The 14652-nt window shown below is 49.5% G+C and overlaps 6 non-coding genes and 3 pseudogenes across 6 annotated transcripts; all 9 read right to left on the minus strand.

Annotated features, from left to right (window-relative positions):
* Positions 1 to 227: 227 nt before the first annotated feature.
* LOC141223397 (U2 spliceosomal RNA) lies at positions 228 to 418 on the minus strand. The gene has a single exon (XR_012291025.1). It is a non-coding gene; the product is annotated as a U2 spliceosomal RNA (small nuclear RNA).
* A 1112-nt stretch (positions 419 to 1530) lies between these two features.
* LOC141223240 (U2 spliceosomal RNA) lies at positions 1531 to 1721 on the minus strand. Its single transcript, XR_012290875.1, has one exon. It is a non-coding gene; the product is annotated as a U2 spliceosomal RNA (small nuclear RNA).
* Positions 1722 to 2836: 1115 nt separating this feature from the next.
* Positions 2837 to 3054, minus strand: LOC141223437 (U2 spliceosomal RNA; annotated as a pseudogene).
* Positions 3055 to 4169: 1115 nt separating this feature from the next.
* LOC141223443 (U2 spliceosomal RNA) lies at positions 4170 to 4351 on the minus strand. Its single transcript, XR_012291064.1, has one exon. It is a non-coding gene; the product is annotated as a U2 spliceosomal RNA (small nuclear RNA).
* A 524-nt stretch (positions 4352 to 4875) lies between these two features.
* Positions 4876 to 4991, minus strand: LOC141223531 (U2 spliceosomal RNA; annotated as a pseudogene).
* A 1115-nt stretch (positions 4992 to 6106) lies between these two features.
* On the minus strand, positions 6107 to 6301 carry LOC141223453 (U2 spliceosomal RNA). The gene has a single exon (XR_012291074.1). It is a non-coding gene; the product is annotated as a U2 spliceosomal RNA (small nuclear RNA).
* Positions 6302 to 11857: 5556 nt separating this feature from the next.
* Positions 11858 to 11935, minus strand: LOC141223516 (U2 spliceosomal RNA; annotated as a pseudogene).
* Positions 11936 to 13050: 1115 nt separating this feature from the next.
* Positions 13051 to 13241, minus strand: LOC141223252 (U2 spliceosomal RNA). The gene has a single exon (XR_012290886.1). It is a non-coding gene; the product is annotated as a U2 spliceosomal RNA (small nuclear RNA).
* A 1115-nt stretch (positions 13242 to 14356) lies between these two features.
* LOC141223264 (U2 spliceosomal RNA) lies at positions 14357 to 14547 on the minus strand. Its single transcript, XR_012290897.1, has one exon. It is a non-coding gene; the product is annotated as a U2 spliceosomal RNA (small nuclear RNA).
* Positions 14548 to 14652: the final 105 nt, after the last annotated feature.

A 14652-nucleotide genomic window follows, 5' to 3' on the forward strand; every position in this document is an offset into this window, starting at 1 on the left:
GAGCTAGAAAGATAGCATTGCATCACATTACATGGCAATGCAATGCACAGTTGCTGAAGTTGAACCAAAATGAGCTTGTAATCTGGCTTCTGCAACTTTGAACATGAAAAATCCAATGAGGAGAAGAAAAGCAAAGCCAAAGAGTCCATCCCAAAATCCGACAAACAAGCAAAATGAACAAAAAACATTGAATTCAATTCTTTCTGATTTTAGAAACTGCATTAAAGAAGGGGTGCACCGGTCCTGGAGATACTGCAATACCAGGTCAATGCGTGGAGTGGACAGAGCAAGCTCTTTTTCCATCTCCCTGTTCTAAAAATCCATTTAATATATGGTCCCCAGATAGGGGACGTATCAGATATTAAACTGATAAGAACAGATACTACGCTTGATCTTAGCCAAAAGGCCGAGAAGCGATAACCAGAATTGGTTTCAAACTACGGAGCCACCCAAGGATCCTGAAAAGTCCATTTGTGGAGATGAGCTCCTGGACTCCCGTTAAGAAGACATGTTGTCAACCTCTAGATCCCTTACATGCCTGCACTTTTCGGCTTGCTGCTGCTGCAATCCACGCGTTTTAGATCTGCATAACTCCACCTCTTTAAACACAGCACCTTCACCCCCTGCTGTTCCCACCCGCCTCAACACCGTTGGAAGGGAGGAGAACCAATTAAGGCGGGGGGTGGGGTGGAACGAGCAGCTGTCTACCCTTAGCAGGAGGGCTCCTGATTACATACCTCTCCTGCTGCTGCTGCTGGCTGTCCAGCAGCAGACTGAAGGTGGCTGCTGCTGTGCACAGGTATATAAAGGCTCAGAGCCTATTATGACACGCGCAGCCAGCGTTCCATTGCCACATTCCATCTACTGCAGGCAGGATACCTGGCTGGCTGAATGTCGCTGAGAAGCTCACAGAGACCGCCATAAGCAACAGTTTAACAGAATGCCACAGACTAATCAACCAAACTTTTTGGGTTGGGTTCTCTTTTATAGTCTGCAGGCATTAAATGAAAGAAGTCAGTGTTCCAGCAGAAGGAGACAACGTTTCAGAAAAGGCATTGTAGCAAACCAAAAAAGAAATTTTAAGCGCAGCAGAGTAACCAGCGCACATACCTGTTAGCTCAGGTGAGTTTAAAAGGCTGCTGTTGATAACAAGGGCATTTGCTAAATAGATGGTGTGTGTGCAACAATATACTGAAAGGTCAATTATATTGTGCAGCTTATCTCACCACCTGTAGTTATTTAGGTGAAAGCTCCAAAATGCTTGCCTAATATGTCTGTTTATCCAAAAGGAAGTAAAAAGGGAGAGCTAGAAAGATAGCATTGCATCACATTACATGGCAATGCAATGCACAGTTGCTGAAGTTGAACCAAAATGAGCTTGTAATCTGGCTTCTGCAACTTTGAACATGAAAAATCCAATGAGGAGAAGAAAAGCAAAGCCAAAGAGTCCATCCCAAAATCCGACAAACAAGCAAAATGAACAAAAAACATTGAATTCAATTCTTTCTCATTTTAGAAACTGCATTAAAGAAGGGGTGCACCGGTCCTGGAGATACTGCAATACCAGGTCAATGCGTGGAGTGGACAGAGCAAGCTCTTTTTCCATCTCCCTGTTCTAAAAATCCATTTAATATATGGTCCCCAGATAGGGGACGTATCAGATATTAAACTGATAAGAACAGATACTACACTTGATCTTAGCCAAAAGGCCGAGAAGCGATAACCAGAATTGGTTTCAAACTACGGAGCCACCCAAGGATCCTGAAAAGTCCATTTGTGGAGATGAGCTCCTGGACTCCCGTTAAGAAGACATGTTGTCAACCTCTAGATCCCTTACATGCCTGCACTTTTCGGCTTGCTGCTGCTGCAATCCACGCGTTTTAGATCTGCATAACTCCACCTCTTTAAACACAGCACCTTCACCCCCTGCTGTTCCCACCCGCCTCAACACCGTTGGAAGGGAGGAGAACCAATTAAGGCGGGGGGTGGGGTGGAACGAGCAGCTGTCTACCCTTAGCAGGAGGGCTCCTGATTACATACCTCTCCTGCTGCTGCTGCTGCTGGCTGTCCAGCAGCAGACTGAAGGTGGCTGCTGCTGTGCACAGGTATATAAAGGCTCAGAGCCTATTATGACACGCGCAGCCAGCGTTCCATTGCCACATTCCATCTACTGCAGGCAGGATACCTGGCTGGCTGAATGTCGCTGAGAAGCTCACAGAGACCGCCATAAGCAACAGTTTAACAGAATGCCACAGACTAATCAACCAAACTTTTTGGGTTGGGTTCTCTTTTATAGTCTGCAGGCATTAAATGAAAGAAGTCAGTGTTCCAGCAGAAGGAGACAACGTTTCAGAAAAGGCATTGTAGCAAACCAAAAAAGAAATTTTAAGCGCAGCAGAGTAACCAGCGCACATACCTGTTAGCTCAGGTGAGTTTAAAAGGCTGCTGTTGATAACAAGGGCATTTGCTAAATAGATGGTGTGTGTGCAACAATATACTGAAAGGTCAATTATATTGTGCAGCTTATCTCACCACCTGTAGTTATTTAGGTGAAAGCTCCAAAATGCTTGCCTAATATGTCTGTTTATCCAAAAGGAAGTAAAAAGGGAGAGCTAGAAAGATAGCATTGCATCACATTACATGGCAATGCAATGCACAGTTGCTGAAGTTGAACCAAAATGAGCTTGTAATCTGGCTTCTGCAACTTTGAACATGAAAAATCCAATGAGGAGAAGAAAAGCAAAGCCAAAGAGTCCATCCCAAAATCCGACAAACAAGCAAAATGAACAAAAAACATTGAATTCAATTCTTTCTGATTTTAGAAACTGCATTAAAGAAGGGGTGCACCGGTCCTGGAGATACTGCAATACCAGGTCAATGCGTGGAGTGGACAGAGCAAGCTCTTTTTCCATCTCCCTGTTCTAAAAATCCATTTAATATATGGTCCCCAGATAGGGGACGTATCAGATATTAAACTGATAAGAACAGATTTTTTTTGATTGAATATAAGAACAGATACTACACTTGATCTTAGCCAAAAGGCCGAGAAGCGATAACCAGAATTGGTTTCAAACTACGGAGCCACCCAAGGATCCTGAAAAGTCCATTTGTGGAGATGAGCTCCTGGACTCCCGTTAAGAAGACATGTTGTCAACCTGTAGATCCCTTACATGCCTGCACTTTTCGGCTTGCTGCTGCTGCAATCCACGCGTTTTAGATCTGCATAACTCCACCTCTTTAAACACAGCACCTTCACCCCCTGCTGTTCCCACCCGCCTCAACACCGTTGGAAGGGAGGAGAACCAATTAAGGCGGGGGGTGGGGTGGAACGAGCAGCTGTCTACCCTTAGCAGGAGGGCTCCTGATTACATACCTCTCCTGCTGCTGCTGCTGCTGGCTGTCCAGCAGCAGACTGAAGGTGGCTGCTGCTGTGCACAGGTATATAAAGGCTCAGAGCCTATTATGACACGCGCAGCCAGCGTTCCATTGCCACATTCCATCTACTGCAGGCAGGATACCTGGCTGGCTGAATGTCGCTGAGAAGCTCACAGAGACCGCCATAAGCAACAGTTTAACAGAATGCCACAGACTAATCAACCAAACTTTTTGGGTTGGGTTCTCTTTTATAGTCTGCAGGCATTAAATGAAAGAAGTCAGTGTTCCAGCAGAAGGAGACAACGTTTCAGAAAAGGCATTGTAGCAAACCAAAAAAGAAATTTTAAGCGCAGCAGAGTAACCAGCGCACATACCTGTTAGCTCAGGTGAGTTTAAAAGGCTGCTGTTGATAACAAGGGCATTTGCTAAATAGATGGTGTGTGTGCAACAATATACTGAAAGGTCAATTATATTGTGCAGCTTATCTCACCACCTGTAGTTATTTAGGTGAAAGCTCCAAAATGCTTGCCTAATATGTCTGTTTATCCAAAAGGAAGTAAAAAGGGAGAGCTAGAAAGATAGCATTGCATCACATTACATGGCAATGCAATGCACAGTTGCTGAAGTTGAACCAAAATGAGCTTGTAATCTGGCTTCTGCAACTTTGAACATGAAAAATCCAATGAGGAGAAGAAAAGCAAAGCCAAAGAGTCCATCCCAAAATCCGACAAACAAGCAAAATGAACAAAAAACATTGAATTCAATTCTTTCTGATTTTAGAAACTGCATTAAAGAAGGGGTGCACCGGTCCTGGAGATACTGCAATACCAGGTCAATGCGTGGAGTGGACAGAGCAAGCTCTTTTTCCATCTCCCTGTTCTAAAAATCCATTTAATATATGGTCCCCAGATAGGGGACGTATCAGATATTAAACTGATAAGAACAGATTTTTTGATTGAAGCTGCATCCAAGGCACTGAAAAATGTGACCGAAGTCACACCAAAACAGCGCACGAGGCGAGGATTCATGTGGACCCTTCCCGGAGGAGAGGGTCCCCAATAAACCATCCCCATCCCTCCGAGCCAGAAGGCCACAGCGAGGGTCAGGGATCTCCGATGCTCTCCCTAGCCGAAGCCGGAGAAGAGCCGTTTTCGTGCTCCCAGCTTCCATCTAGGCTGCCACCCTAGTGGAGCTGGAGCCTGTGTTGGTTTCTCAGCCCAAAGCTGACCGGACCTCCGACCGGGTTTATAAAAATTCCCCTTCCTAGCCCGGAGGCCAGGAATAGGGGGGGTTGCTCAGAAAGTATGATTGGCAAAGGTGCGGCGTGCTACGAAGCCAAGTCTTTCTGGGGTTCCCAGTCCCAGTAAGCTTGGACTCCCACCAGGGCGCCTACTCCTGGGGCACATTGCTCCAAAGCCCTCACACTTACCCAGCCTAGTGACTTCGATCCTGGAGGGCCATGTTTTCCATCAGATAACTCTATGAGCCACCTGGCGTACTAACAAGTGCACCAAACCAGTGTGTAATATGCATCATTTTACTAGGGCAGCCCAAGGACAAAACTGCCTTTTCAAAAGATACTACACTTGATCTTAGCCAAAAGGCCGAGAAGCGATAACCAGAATTGGTTTCAAACTACGGAGCCACCCAAGGATCCTGAAAAGTCCATTTGTGGAGATGAGCTCCTGGACTCCCGTTAAGAAGACATGTTGTCAACCTCTAGATCCCTTACATGCCTGCACTTTTCGGCTTGCTGCTGCTGCAATCCACGCGTTTTAGATCTGCATAACTCCACCTCTTTAAACACAGCACCTTCACCCCCTGCTGTTCCCACCCGCCTCAACACCGTTGGAAGGGAGGAGAACCAATTAAGGCGGGGGGTGGGGTGGAACGAGCAGCTGTCTACCCTTAGCAGGAGGGCTCCTGATTACATACCTCTCCTGCTGCTGCTGCTGCTGGCTGTCCAGCAGCAGACTGAAGGTGGCTGCTGCTGTGCACAGGTATATAAAGGCTCAGAGCCTATTATGACACGCGCAGCCAGCGTTCCATTGCCACATTCCATCTACTGCAGGCAGGATACCTGGCTGGCTGAATGTCGCTGAGAAGCTCACAGAGACCGCCATAAGCAACAGTTTAACAGAATGCCACAGACTAATCAACCAAACTTTTTGGGTTGGGTTCTCTTTTATAGTCTGCAGGCATTAAATGAAAGAAGTCAGTGTTCCAGCAGAAGGAGACAACGTTTCAGAAAAGGCATTGTAGCAAACCAAAAAAGAAATTTTAAGCGCAGCAGAGTAACCAGCGCACATACCTGTTAGCTCAGGTGAGTTTAAAAGGCTGCTGTTGATAACAAGGGCATTTGCTAAATAGATGGTGTGTGTGCAACAATATACTGAAAGGTCAATTATATTGTGCAGCTTATCTCACCACCTGTAGTTATTTAGGTGAAAGCTCCAAAATGCTTGCCTAATATGTCTGTTTATCCAAAAGGAAGTAAAAAGGGAGAGCTAGAAAGATAGCATTGCATCACATTACATGGCAATGCAATGCACAGTTGCTGAAGTTGAACCAAAATGAGCTTGTAATCTGGCTTCTGCAACTTTGAACATGAAAAATCCAATGAGGAGAAGAAAAGCAAAGCCAAAGAGTCCATCCCAAAATCCGACAAACAAGCAAAATGAACAAAAAACATTGAATTCAATTCTTTCTGATTTTAGAAACTGCATTAAAGAAGGGGTGCACCGGTCCTGGAGATACTGCAATACCAGGTCAATGCGTGGAGTGGACAGAGCAAGCTCTTTTTCCATCTCCCTGTTCTAAAAATCCATTTAATATATGGTCCCCAGATAGGGGACGTATCAGATATTAAACTGATAAGAACAGATTTTTTTTGATTGAATATATCTTTTATTAGCACAAAAAATAAGTTAACAGACAGTGTACAGTGCCGCAGCCCAGTACTCACAGAATTCTACATCATATTTACATAGCATGAGGATACGACGCACTAACTAGACACATCACACCCCTATGCTACACAAAACACTCAATCTGAAAGAAAAAGCATGTCAATCAATACAGTACGACGAACCGTGATAAGGGATGGGGATTGGGAAAAAGGGGATGGGGAGGGGAAAATCACAGGCCCGAAGCTTTATTGAAAGACAAGACACATAAGGGGAGAGGGGGAGGAGGGGTTTAGTCCTCATCCTCGTCCTCCGGACCGTCCATGATGGAATAGTCTCTGAGCAGGCTGTGGATCAGCCTGCGGCAGTCCTGGATGGACATCCTCTCCCTCCTCAAGATGAGCCGGTTCCTGGCGACCCAAACGGCATCCTTGAAGCAGTTCATAAGGCGCCAAGCCTCCTGGATGGCTCCGACGGTATGAACCCCAGGGAAGAGTCCGTAAAGCACAGAATGGTGCGATAGGCTCGCCCTGGGGACAGAGTTCCTCAGGTCGTCCTCAAGTGCAGTCAATAGGCGCTGTGCAAATCCGCAGTCCCAAAAAGTGTGCAAAGATGTTTCCTCCACGAAGGGGCACCTTGGGCAGTACCGGGTCTTGCACAGGTTCCGGGCATGCATGAATGACCGGACGGGCAGTCCGCCCTGAATCGCCATCCACGACAAGTCCTTGTGCCCGTTGGTCAGCCTGTCAGACGACACATTTGTCCACACAGTCTCCAGCGTGTCCTGGTGAAGTCCTGTGATGTTCTCCACGTCATCCTTGGCTCTGATTAGCTTGTGGATAGTTTTGGGCTTCCACAAGTCGGGCTTGAGTCCCTCCAGTTGATGCTCCCCCACAAATCGAACGACGTCTCCGTAGAACCATGGCGTCGTCCAGTTGTAGGGGAAGGAGCTGTCCCACTTGTCCCAGCCGAGTCGCCTCCAAAGAGGAAGCAGGAAGAAGCGAGACATGGACCTGCCCGCGGAGCCATTCTTGACTTGCAAAGTCCGGCGGACACAATCACACACAAAAGAGGATCGCAGGAGGGTGGGGATATCTGGAACGCCCTTCCCACCCTTGCGAGGCTCCTTGTACATGACGGCCCGCCTGACTCTGTCCATCTTGGATCCCCAGACAAAGTGAAACACTGTCCTGGTAATGGCCCTGCACACAGTGACGTGTGGGGGCCAGGCCTGCGCCGTGTACTGCAAGACGGGCAGGACCTCATTACGCAGGACGAGTGCCTTACCCTCACAAGTGAGGTGTCTGAGGCTCCAGAGTCCGATCCGTTGCTTCACCTTGGCCAAGCGTTCTTGCCAGGACTTGAGGGCCGCTCCTTCCTTCCCGAACCAGACTCCCAGCACCTTGAGGAAATCCGGTTGAATGTTGAAGGGGAAGGGGGCGGAGGAGGCCGGCTGCCAATCCCCGAAGAGCATGGCTTCCGACTTCCTGCAGTTGACTTTGGCCCCTGAAGCCCGGCCGAACCTCTCACACGTCTGGACGAGGGCGTCGACTGAACCACGATCAGCGCAGAAGACGGTGACGTCGTCCATGTAGAGCGAGCACTTGACCTCGTGTCGTCCCGGACCCGGTGCGGTGATCCCTCTGATCTCTCCATTCTGCCGGATAGCCTCTGCGAAGAGTTCTATAACACAAACAAAAAGAAGAGGTGATAGAGGGCAGCCTTGTCTGACCCCAGAGAGGACAGGGAAGGGGTCAGTCTTCCAGCCGTTCACCAACACCGAGCTGTGGATATCAAAATACATCAGACGGACATACGAACAAAACATGTTACCCAAACCTAACCGGTGCAGAGCTCGGCCCATGAACTCGTGGGAAACCCGGTCGAAGGCCTTCTCCTGATCCAAGGGGACCAGGGCCGCGTGTGCGCGGCGGACCTTGATGTACTCGACCGTGTCCCGCACGAGAGCGAGGCTGTCTGCGATGCGACGTCCAGGGATGCCGCAGGTCTGGTCCGGGTGGATGATCCGTCCGATGACCGTCTTAAGTCGTGTCGCCATCGTCTTGGCCAGGATCTTGTAGTCCACGTTGAGCAGAGTGATGGGACGCCAATTCCTCAGGTCGCACCTCTCTCCCTTCCGCTTGTACAGGATCGTGACCATTCCTTCCCTCAAAGATGGAGGCATTCTACCCTCCACCACCATCTCCTCGTACAGGTCCAACAGGTCCGGACAGATGAGGTCTCCCAGCGCTACATAGAGCTCCGCTGGAAGACCATCACTGCCCGGGGTCCTGCCGGTCCTAAAGGATTTAGCGGCAGAGAGCAATTCGCCCACCATCAGAGGTTTGTCCAAGGCTGCCGTGCCTGCAGGATCAAGATGGTTAGTGATACCTGACAGGAACTTATCAGCAGCGTCAGGGTCAGTAGTCTTGTGGGAGTAGAGTTCGCTGTAGAAGTCGCTGACGACCCTCATCACGTCCTCCTTCCCACGTCGCATGTTTCCGCTCTCGTCTCGCAGCTCGTTCAGGGGCGTGTGACCGGCATGAAGTTTCCTGAAAAAGAATGAGTTACATTTCTCACCCTTCTCCAGATTCTCCACTTTGGAACGGAAGACGATTCGCTTGGACTCCTCCTCAAAGTGCCTTTTCAGGCTCTTCTTGGTCTCCTCCAGCTCCTCCCTCACGTCCCAGCCGCAGTGAAGAAGGTCCTGCAGCGACCGCAGCTCGCGCTGCAGCCCTCTGAAGTCCCTCCTCTTCTCACACGCCTGTTGTCGACCCTTGGCCTGAAAGAAACAGCGAAACTCAAGTTTAACATATTCCCACCAATCAGAGACTGTCTGGAAGCTACCCTTGTAGGACTGCCACATTGCGTAGGCTGCTCTCATCTCCTCCACGACTTCATCCTGAGCCAGCAGAGCACAATTCAGCTTCCAGGAGCCGGGGCCGGACGGAAAACCGTCGCCGAGGACACCTTGTAAGTGAATGGCTCTGTGGTCGGAGAAGAAGCAGGAGACCATCGAGTGCCTACTCTGCCTGACTGCCCGAGAGGTGAACACAAAGTCAATCCTGGAGCGGAGTGAGCGACCGGGTCGGCTCCACGAATAGTTCGTGGAGCCTCTCCCCATGGAGCCCACCACGTCCTGAAGAGAGGCCTCGGTTACCATCTCGATGAGCAGCTTGGACGTGATGTCCAACTTGGCAGATGTGCCAGAACTACGACCATCCTCCTCGATGGGGCAGTTGAAATCCCCGGCCATCACTAAGGTCCTGGTGGTGGCAAGCTGAAGCCGCAGGGTCTGGAAAAGCTCCAAACGCTCATTCATCAGTGGGGACGCATACACGTTGATGAACCTGACAGGTTCTCCCGCCCAGTTGCCATCTACAACAAGAGCCCTGCCGCAGATGAGCTCCTGGACGGACTCAAGCGTGAATGCGCCCCCCCTGATCAGAATTGCGACCCCCGCAGACTTGCAGTCACCCCCACCGGACCAGTAGGATGGACCGTGGGACCACTCCCTGGCCAGATGTTTGAAGGACCTAGAGGAGGGAAGGGAACATTCCTGCAACATATAAACATCACACAACTGGGAAGTAAGGAAGGCATAAATAGTCTGACGTCTGAACTTGTCCTTGATGCTCCTGACATTAATGGAAAATAAGTTAATATTAGCCATCATGTAGGGAAAAAAGAAAAAGTTAGCGCAGGCAATACACCTTAGTTACCACTCCGGTCGGGTGGTCCCTCGTCGGTGTTGACTGCTGGTGACGGGATCACCAGCAGGCCCTCTTCCTCCATCTGGTAAAGCAGCGCGGCCTCGATCTCGGCGACCACCAGTTCCTCCTCTTCTGGCTCGGCCACCAGGGTCTCAACCATGTGCTCCATCTCTTCTGGCTCAGGGAGGGTATCCTCCTTTTCGCCTACGAAATCCAGAATCTTCTTTTTGGAGGATTCAGTAGCAGGGCTGTCCTCCACCTTCCTCTTTCCCCGGGTTGGAACTGGGGAGACAAGAAGGGGAAAATCCTCCTCGGAATAGATAGCGGCGGGTGGAGGAAAGGTTAATTCCACCGCTACCATGGTCTGGGGAGGGAGAGTGGCTGCCGGGGCAGGGGAAAGGACACCTGCTGAGGAGTAGGGGAAGGAGGAAGAGAAAGTGGAATCCTCAGCAGGGGTGGCCGGGGTGGGGGGGAATTGGACGGGGGTGGCAGGGGGAGGGATCGAGAGAGGGGTGACAGAACTCTTACCCTCCTTTGACTTTTTCTTCTGCTTCGGAGCTGCTGGGACCGTCACTGGGGCTTTGGCCACCGACTCCTTGACCGCTTTGGCCTTGGTCGTCTCGGCCTTGGCCGCTGGGGCCTTGGTCGTCGCGTCCTTGACCTTCACAGGCCTGGTCGTCGGGGCCTTGTCCTCCGTAGCTGGGGTCGTCGCAACCACCGATGCCCAGGATCTCTCACGCTTGGGGCAATCCTTGTACAGATGAGCCGCCAGCCCACACAGGTTGCAGGATGTCTTCTTCGGGCAGTCCTTCGAGCTGTGTCCCGTCACTCGACAAATCCTGCAGGCATCCTCCTTGCAGTCCTTCATCTCGTGGCCGTTCTTGCCGCATCTCCTGCAGTTCCGCGGCATGTCCGGGTAATAGATGAGGCCGTAGGAGTTGCCCAGGGAGGATGTCGGGGGCAGGTGCCGAAGTCCATCTGAGTACGCTGTGAAGTCTAACGGTCACCGACCACTTACCTGTCCAGAAGCCGAGTCCATTCAGGATGTGAGAGGGTTCCTTCACAACCAAACAGAAGCGTCTCAGGAAGGTACAGATGTCTTGGCCTGGGGTGTGCGGGTTGCGCATGGAGACCGTGATCCTCCTTTCGTCCCTCTGGATAGGGCAGCTACCTGTAAAGGCAGAGAAAGAATTATCCGGTCCTTTTGCGCTTACCATTTCCCAGAACCTCCTGCAGGTGTTCACAGTGGCGAAGGTGACGAAGAAGATCCCCGTCAAGAAGGTCTGGATGCTGAGGGTGTCCGACCTGGAGAAGCCTCGATCCAGCAGCATCTTCTGGCAGAACACGTCCGAGGACATGTCCGGCACCCTCCCATCCACTTCCTTCAGCTTCAGGGCCACCGTCTGCCGCATCCATGGCTCCAGGGCTGGAGCTTCGTGGCGGGGCTTCTGGGGTCCCTTCTGCTGGCCAGTCGTGGAGGCAGAGTCCTTGGGGTCAGAATCGGCTCCTGGCTGGGCCCTCCTGGCTGTCCCCTGCTCCAGGCTCTTCTTTTCGGCCTTCCTCGCAGCGCTTGCCATGGCTTTCCTCCTGCAGTTACTTCTTGGAGCTGGATCTGGAACTCTTCCCGGAATGGGTGGAGCTATGCAGATTCTTCTCCCGTCGTGTTCTGGACAAATTCCCCGAAAGGTCTTTGTCTTGATGATTTTCTTCCTCGAAGATTCCACAGGACAGCCCGATTCTTCTCCGAGTCTTCGTCTTCTTCTGGATTCTTTAGAGCTTCTTCCTCCCACCGATATCCGCCTTCCTTCTCCGATGTCAGCTGGGCTCCGAAGCTCTTCTCCTTCCGAGTTCGATCGCTCTCGTCAAGTGTAGATCGTAGCTCTTGTGTTCTTAAAAGAACAGATACTACACTTGATCTTAGCCAAAAGGCCGAGAAGCGATAACCAGAATTGGTTTCAAACTACGGAGCCACCCAAGGATCCTGAAAAGTCCATTTGTGGAGATGAGCTCCTGGACTCCCGTTAAGAAGACATGTTGTCAACCTCTAGATCCCTTACATGCCTGCACTTTTCGGCTTGCTGCTGCTGCAATCCACGCGTTTTAGATCTGCATAACTCCACCTCTTTAAACACAGCACCTTCACCCCCTGCTGTTCCCACCCGCCTCAACACCGTTGGAAGGGAGGAGAACCAATTAAGGCGGGGGGTGGGGTGGAACGAGCAGCTGTCTACCCTTAGCAGGAGGGCTCCTGATTACATACCTCTCCTGCTGCTGCTGCTGCTGGCTGTCCAGCAGCAGACTGAAGGTGGCTGCTGCTGTGCACAGGTATATAAAGGCTCAGAGCCTATTATGACACGCGCAGCCAGCGTTCCATTGCCACATTCCATCTACTGCAGGCAGGATACCTGGCTGGCTGAATGTCGCTGAGAAGCTCACAGAGACCGCCATAAGCAACAGTTTAACAGAATGCCACAGACTAATCAACCAAACTTTTTGGGTTGGGTTCTCTTTTATAGTCTGCAGGCATTAAATGAAAGAAGTCAGTGTTCCAGCAGAAGGAGACAACGTTTCAGAAAAGGCATTGTAGCAAACCAAAAAAGAAATTTTAAGCGCAGCAGAGTAACCAGCGCACATACCTGTTAGCTCAGGTGAGTTTAAAAGGCTGCTGTTGATAACAAGGGCATTTGCTAAATAGATGGTGTGTGTGCAACAATATACTGAAAGGTCAATTATATTGTGCAGCTTATCTCACCACCTGTAGTTATTTAGGTGAAAGCTCCAAAATGCTTGCCTAATATGTCTGTTTATCCAAAAGGAAGTAAAAAGGGAGAGCTAGAAAGATAGCATTGCATCACATTACATGGCAATGCAATGCACAGTTGCTGAAGTTGAACCAAAATGAGCTTGTAATCTGGCTTCTGCAACTTTGAACATGAAAAATCCAATGAGGAGAAGAAAAGCAAAGCCAAAGAGTCCATCCCAAAATCCGACAAACAAGCAAAATGAACAAAAAACATTGAATTCAATTCTTTCTGATTTTAGAAACTGCATTAAAGAAGGGGTGCACCGGTCCTGGAGATACTGCAATACCAGGTCAATGCGTGGAGTGGACAGAGCAAGCTCTTTTTCCATCTCCCTGTTCTAAAAATCCATTTAATATATGGTCCCCAGATAGGGGACGTATCAGATATTAAACTGATAAGAACAGATACTACACTTGATCTTAGCCAAAAGGCCGAGAAGCGATAACCAGAATTGGTTTCAAACTACGGAGCCACCCAAGGATCCTGAAAAGTCCATTTGTGGAGATGAGCTCCTGGACTCCCGTTAAGAAGACATGTTGTCAACCTCTAGATCCCTTACATGCCTGCACTTTTCGGCTTGCTGCTGCTGCAATCCACGCGTTTTAGATCTGCATAACTCCACCTCTTTAAACACAGCACCTTCACCCCCTGCTGTTCCCACCCGCCTCAACACCGTTGGAAGGGAGGAGAACCAATTAAGGCGGGGGGTGGGGTGGAACGAGCAGCTGTCTACCCTTAGCAGGAGGGCTCCTGATTACATACCTCTCCTGCTGCTGCTGCTGCTGGCTGTCCAGCAGCAGACTGAAGGTGGCTGCTGCTGTGCACAGGTATATAAAGGCTCAGAGCCTATTATGACACGCGCAGCCAGCGTTCCATTGCCACATTCCATCTACTGCAGGCAGGATACCTGGCTGGCTGAATGTCGCTGAGAAGCTCACAGAGACCGCCATAAGCAACAGTTTAACAGAATGCCACAGACTAATCAACCAAACTTTTTGGGTTGGGTTCTCTTTTATAGTCTGCAGGCATTAAATGAAAGAAGTCAGTGTTCCAGCAGAAGGAGACAACGTTTCAGAAAAGGCATTGTAGCAAACCAAAAAAGAAATTTTAAGCGCAGCAGAGTAACCAGCGCACATACCTGTTAGCTCAGGTGAGTTTAAAAGGCTGCTGTTGATAACAAGGGCATTTGCTAAATAGATGGTGTGTGTGCAACAATATACTGAAAGGTCAATTATATTGTGCAGCTTATCTCACCACCTGTAGTTATTTAGGTGAAAGCTCCAAAATGCTTGCCTAATATGTCTGTTTATCCAAAAGGAAGTAAAAAGGGAGAGCTAGAAAGATAGCATTGCATCACATTACATGGCAATGCAATGCACAGTTGCTGAAGTTGAACCAAAATGAGCTTGTAATCTGGCTTCTGCAACTTTGAACATGAAAAATCCAATGAGGAGAAGAAAAGCAAAGCCAAAGAGTCCATCCCAAAATCCGACAAACAAGCAAAATGAACAAAAAACATTGAATTCAATTCTTTCTGATTTTAGAAACTGCATTAAAGAAGGGGTGCACCGGTCCTGGAGATACTGCAATACCAGGTCAATGCGTGGAGTGGACAGAGCAAGCTCTTTTTCCATCTCCCTGTTCTAAAAATCCATTTAATATATGGTCCCCAGATAGGGGACGTATCAGATATTAAACTGATAAGAACAGATACTACACTTGATCTTAGCCAAAAGGCCGAGAAGCGATAACCAGAATTGGTTTCAAACTACGGAGCCACCCAAGGATCCTGAAAAGTCCATTTGTGGAGATGAGCTCCTGGACTCCCGTTAAGAAGACATGTTGTCAACCTCT

Source organism: Phyllobates terribilis, unplaced genomic scaffold, assembly GCF_046119375.1.
Source record: "Phyllobates terribilis strain yellow unplaced genomic scaffold, ASM4611937v1 Scaffold_376__1_contigs__length_1858288, whole genome shotgun sequence".
In the NCBI taxonomy this organism is placed as follows: domain Eukaryota; kingdom Metazoa; phylum Chordata; class Amphibia; order Anura; family Dendrobatidae; genus Phyllobates; species Phyllobates terribilis.